Source organism: Cryptomeria japonica, unplaced genomic scaffold (assembly GCF_030272615.1).
Source record: "Cryptomeria japonica unplaced genomic scaffold, Sugi_1.0 HiC_scaffold_55, whole genome shotgun sequence".
NCBI lineage: Eukaryota > Viridiplantae > Streptophyta > Pinopsida > Cupressales > Cupressaceae > Cryptomeria > Cryptomeria japonica.
The window spans coordinates 559,001-565,000 of record NW_026728877.1 but is presented as its reverse complement, the minus strand read 5'-3'; the positions used below and the strand labels follow the sequence as shown (position 1 = coordinate 565,000).

Genomic DNA, 6,000 nt, shown 5'->3' with positions numbered 1-6,000 from the left:
GGAGGGCTCCGAAGTGTGCTCCAAGGTGCGCACGATTCGGAGCTCGGTTTGCCCGGGGTGCGCACACCTTGGCTGGGTTGCGCACCCTTTGTGCGCTCCAAGGTGCGCACGAAGTCGGAGCTCGGTTTGCCCCGGGTGCGCACCTTCGCCAGGGTGCGCACCTTGATGCGCACGCCTTGGCTGGGCTGCGCACCTTGGTGGGCGCCATGGTGCGCACCTTTCGTGCGCTCCAAGGTGCGCACGAAGTCGGAGCTCGGTTTGCCCCGGGTGCGCACCTTGGTGGGCGCCATGGTGCACTCCGAGGTGCCCAAGATTGGTGCGCACCAAGGAGCGCTCCGAAGTGCGCTCCAAGGTGCGCAGGTGCGCGCGAAGTCGAAAGTTGGGTTAATTGTCCGGTTTGCCTCGGGTGCGCACCTTGCGTGCACCTTCGCCAGGGTGGGCGCCTTGGTGCGCACACCTTGGCTGGGCTGCGCACCCGGGCGCGCACACCTTGGCACCCGCGTTTCCTTCATTTTAAATTTTTTTTTTTTACAATCTCTCAAGTGGGAAATTCTATAATCTCAACTTTTTTTGCCTTTTCAGGAAACTTTTGAATGGAGCGCATCATTGGTGCGCTCCGAAGTGTGCTCCAAGGTGCGCACCTCTGGTGTGCTCCAAAGCTCTCTCTAGCTGCGTGCACCTGCCCCGGCCGCGCACCCGGCCCCGCCCAGCTTCGCTCACCTGTCCCGGGCGTCTGGTGCGGAACCTTAGAGTAAGAAACATCACCGTGCACCTTGGCCAACGTGCGCGACTCGACCGAGCGCGCACTGGCCGAGGTGCACACCGATTTCACCTGGGTGCGCGCGCAGCACCTCGGGCGCACCGGGGTGCGCGCACAACGCCCGGGTTGCACCGTGGCCTGTGTGCTCGGGGCGCCTCGGGTGCGCGCTCGGTGTCGCCCCCGCGCGCGCGGTAGTGCGGGCAGCGCACCCCGGCCCGGCCCGGCCCCGACGAGAACGCAAACGGGCAAAAGGTTTATTCAAATAGCATTGCGACGCCCGGCGAAAAACTAAAAAAGGGTGCAACACCGGGACTTCCCGGGAGGTCACCCATCCGAGTACTACTCCGGCCCAAGCGCGCTTAACTGCGGAGTTCTGATGGGATCCGGTGCACTAACGCTGGTATGATCGCACCCGTTATGAGCTTGTCGCAGTGTGTACTTAGCAAACCGCGACCCACGTGCGAATCCACCCCGGCCACCCACCCCCGTCGAGGTGCACACCCTCCCTCGCGAAGTGCGCCCCGTTCGCCAAGTGTGAGCCCTGCCCGGGTGCGCGCACCTTGCTAGGGCGTCGGGTGTGCACCCGGCCCGGCCTACGTGCGTGCACCTGGACGGGGCGTCGTGTGCGTGCAGTGTCCCGTCTGCAACGCGGTGCCCACACACCACCTCGGGCGCAACGACCTGCGCTCACATGTGGGCCGAGTGCACCTTGGTGCATGTTCGGGGCGCCTCGGGTGCACGCTCGATCTTGCCCCGGTGCACCAAGGCGCTCGGTTTGCCCCGGGTGCGCACTTGGTGCAAGGTGGGCACCCAAAATAGGGATCAAGCACCAAAACACAAGTTTCGGGATGCAAAATGGGACCCAAGGACCACAAATGCGTTCCAAGACCCATGATGGGTCCACGAGAACAAAAATGTGTTCCGAGACTTAATAAACAAATATTGGGTTTTAGGAGAAGAAACATGCTCTGATGCCCAAAACGAGAATCGACCCCGAAAAGGCCACAGGCCAAAAGTGGGATGCGAGACAAAAAAAAATGGGACCCGAGGACCAAAATTGGGTTCCCAGGTCGAAGACAGGGCAACCGGACAAGAAACGACCTCTAAGGCTCGAAATGAGTCCCGACGACTAAAACTTGACAAGAAGCACCCATCAGGCACCCAGCTCGACACCCATGGGATGCCGACCCACCCGGGCTTCCACCTAGCACACCTTGGCACCCACCCACCCTCGCACCCAACCTCGCACCCAACTTAGCACCTTTGAACCCACATTGGCACTCACCCTGACCCTGGCACCTTGGAACCCACATTGGCACTCACCTTGACCCTGGCACCCACCTTTGCACTCACCTTGGGACCCACCCTGGCTCCCACCTCGGCACCCACCCAGACACCCACCTTGGTTCCTTGGCACCCACCTTGGATCCTTGGCACCCACCCCGACACCCACCTTGGCACGCAACTTGGCTACTTGCCACCCACCTTGGCTCCTTGACGCCCACCCCGACAACCACCCCGTGACCTACCCTGGCTAGGGTTGGTGCACACCCACCCTGGTGCCCACCTTGGCACCCACCCCATGACCCACCTTGGCACGCACCTTAGTACCCACCCCGTTACCCACCCTAGGACCCACCCCGTGACCCACCTTGGCCAGGGTGGGTGCCTTGGTGCGCACAACTTGCCTGGGCTGCACACCAGGGCGGGCTCAAGATGGCACCCGCGTTCCGTTTTTTTCACTATCTTTCAAAACGGAAATTTTAAAATCTCATTTTTTTTTTTTTTTTGCCTTTTCTGGAAATTAGTGAAGGCAGCGCATCAAAGGTGCGCAATGCTGGTGCGAACCCGGGAGCGCTCCGATGTGTGCTCCAAGGTGCGGCGTGCACGAAGTCCGAGCCCGGCTTGCCCCGGGTGCGCACCTCGCGTGCACCTTCGCCGGGGTGAGCACCTTGGCTGGGTTGCGCGCCCTGGTGCGCACCAAGGAGCGCTCTGAAGTGTGCTCCAAGGTGCGGCGTGCACGAAGTCGGAGCTCGGTTTGCCCCGGGTGTGCACCTCGGGTGCGCACCTCGCGTGCACCTTCGCTGCGGTGGGCACCTTGGCTGGGTTGCGCGCCTTGGTGGGCACCATGCAGTGCACGAAGTCGGAGCCCGGTTTGCCCCGGGCGCGCACCTCCGCCAGGGTGGGCACCTTGGTGCGCACAACTTGCCTGGGCTGCGCACCAGGAAGGGCTCAAGATGGCACCCGCGTTCCGTTTTTTTCACTATCTTTCAGAACGGAAATTTTAAAATATCGTTTTTTTTTGCCTTTTCTGGAAATTAGTGAAGGCAGCGCATCAAAGGTGCGCAACGCTGGTGCGAACCTGGGAGCGCTCCGATGTGTGCTCCAAGGTGCGGCGTGCACGAAGTCGGAGCCCGGTTTGCCCCGGGTGCGCCCTGGTGGGCACCATGGTGCGCACCAAGGAGCGCTCCGAAGTGTGCTCCAAGGTGCGCCCTGCACGAAGTCGGAGCCCGGTTTGCCCCGGGCGTGCACCGCGGGTGGGCACCTTGGTGCGCATGCCTTGCCTGGGCTGCGCACCAGGGCGGGCTCAAGATGGCACCCGCGTTCCGTTTTTTTCACTATCTTTCAAAACGGAAATTTTAAAATCTCATTTTTTTTTGCCTTTTCTGGAAATTAGTGAAGGCAGCGCATCAAAGGTGCGCACCTCGCTGCCCACCACGGTGCGCAACGCCGGTGGGCACCCGGGAGTGCTTCGAAGTGTGCTCCAAGGTGCTGCGTGCACGTTGTCGGAGCCCGGTTTGCCCCGGGTGCGCACCTCGCGTGCACCTTCGTCGGGGTGGGCACCTTGGCTGGGTTTGCCCCGGCTGCGCTCCGAAGCGGGGTTATTGGAGCGCCGCCTCTTTTTTTGTCGGAGCGTTTGGTGGGGTTTCTCGCATTGGCTCTTCCCAGGCCCGGTTGCCACCCTGGCGCGCACGAAGTCGGAAGTAGGGTTAATTGCCCGGGTGCGCACCTTTGCCAGGGTGGGCACCTTACCTGGGCTGTGCACCAGGGCGGGCTCAAGATGGCACCCGCGTTCCGTTTTTTTCACTATCTTTCAAAACGGAAATTTTAAAATCTCCTCTTTTTTTTGCCTTTTCTGGAAATTAGTGAAGGCAGCGCATCAAAGGTGCGCACCTCGCTGCCCACCTTGGTGTGCTCTGAGGTGCGCACCCGGGAGCGCTACGAAGTGTGCTCCAAGGTGCGGCGTGCACGTTGTCGGAGCCCGGTTTGCCCCGGGTGCGCACCTCGCCTGCACCTTGGCCGGGGTGGGCACCCTGGCTGGGTTTGCCCAGGGTGCGCTCCGAAGCGGGGTTACTGGAGCGCCCCCTCTTTTTTTGTCAGAGCGTTTGGTGGGGTTTCTCGCATTGGCTCTTCCCAGGCCCGGTTGTTGGGTGCGCTCCCACCCTGGCGCGCGCGAAGTTGGAAGTTGGGTTAATTGCCCGGGCGCGCACCTTCGCCAGGGTGGGCACCTTGGTGCGCACACCTTGGCTGGGCTGCGCACCAGGGCGGGCTCAAGATGGCACCAGCATTCCCTTTTTCTCACTATCTTTCAAAACGGAAATTTTAAAATCTCGTTTTTTTTTGCCTTTTATGGAAATTAGTGAAGGCATCGCATCAAAGGTGCGCACCTCGCTGCCCACCTTGGTGTGCTCCGAGGTGCCCACCACGGTGCGCTCCGAGGTGCCCACCACGGTGCGCAACGCCGGTGCGAACCCGGGAGCGCCCCGATGTGTGCTCCAAGGTGCGGCGTGCACGAAGCCGGACCCCGGTTTGCCCCGGGTGCGCACCTCGCGTGCACCTTGGTGCGCACACCTTGGCTGGGTTGCGCGGCCTGGTGGGCACCATGGTGCGCACCAAGGAGCGCTCCAAAGTGTGCTCCAAGGTGCGGCGTGCACGAAGTCCTAGCCCGGTTTGCCCCGGGTGCGCACCTTCGCCGCGGTGGGCACCATGGCGTGCACGAAGTCGGAGCCCGGTTTGCCCCGGGTGCGCACCTCGCGTGCACCTTCGCCGGGGTGGGCACCTCGGCTGGGTTGCGCGCCCTGGTGCGCACCAAGGAGCGCTCCGAAGTGTGCTCCAAGGTGCGGCGTGCACAAAGTCGGAGCCCGGTTTGCCCCGGGTGCGCACCTTCGCCGCGGTGGGCACCCTGGTGCGCACCATGGCGTGCACGAAGTCGGAGCCCGGTTTGCCCCGGGTGCGCACCTCGCGTGCACCTTCGGCGGGGTTGCGCGCCCTGGTGCGCACCAAGGAGCGCTCCGAAGTGTGCTCCAAGGTGCGGCGTGCACGAAGTCGGAGCCCGGTTTGCCCCGGGTGCGCACCTCGCGTGCACCTTCGGCGGGGTTGCGCGCCCTGGTGGGCACCATGGTGCGCACCAAGGAGCGCTCCGAAGTGTGCTCCAAGGTGCGGCGTGCACAAAGTCGGAGCCCGGTTTGCCCCGGGTGCGCACCTCGCGTGCACCTTCGCCGCGGTGGGCACCATGGCGTGCACGAAGTCGGAGCCCGGTTTGCCCCGGGTGCGCACCTCGCGTGCACCTTCGCCGGGGTGGGCACCTCGGCTGGGTTGCGCGCCCTGGTGCGCACCAAGGAGCGCTCCGAAGTGTGCTCCAAGGTGCGGCGTGCACGAAGTCGGAGCCCGGTTTGCCCCGGGTGCGCACCTCGCGTGCACCTTCGCCGCGGTGGGCACCATGGCGTGCACGAAGTCGGAGCCCGGTTTGCCCCGGGTGCGCACCCCGCGTGCACCTTCGCCGGGGTGGGCACCTCGGCTGGGTTGCGCGCCCTGGTGCGCACCAAGGAGCGCTCCGAAGTGTGCTCCAAGGTGCGGCGTGCACGAAGTCGGAGCCCGGTTTGCCCCGGGTGCGCACCTCGCGTGCACCTTCGCCGCGGTGGGCACCTTGGCTGGGTTGGGCACCATTGAGCGCTCCGAAGTGTGCTCCAAGGTGCGCACCATGGCCCTCCAAGGTGCGCAGCATGGCGTGCACGAAGTCGGAGCCCGGTTTGCCCCGGGTGCGCACCTCGCGTGCACCTTCGCCAGGGTGGGCACCTCGGTGCGCACACCTTCTCAATGTTTTCTTGCCTTTTCTGGAAATTGGTGAAGGCAGCGCATCAAAGGTGCGCACCTCGGTGTGCTCCGAGGTGCGAACCCGAGAGCGCTCCGAGGTGCCCACGAAGTCGAAAGTCGGGTTAATTGCATTGTTTTCCCCGGGT

General features: G+C 63.5%; 1 non-coding gene across 1 annotated transcript; it reads right to left on the bottom strand.

The window, feature by feature from the left end:
- Window positions 1-1,055: 1,055 nt before the first annotated feature.
- Window positions 1,056-1,174, bottom strand: LOC131863001 (5S ribosomal RNA). Its single transcript, XR_009361936.1, has one exon. It is a non-coding gene; the product is annotated as a 5S ribosomal RNA (ribosomal RNA).
- Window positions 1,175-6,000: the final 4,826 nt, after the last annotated feature.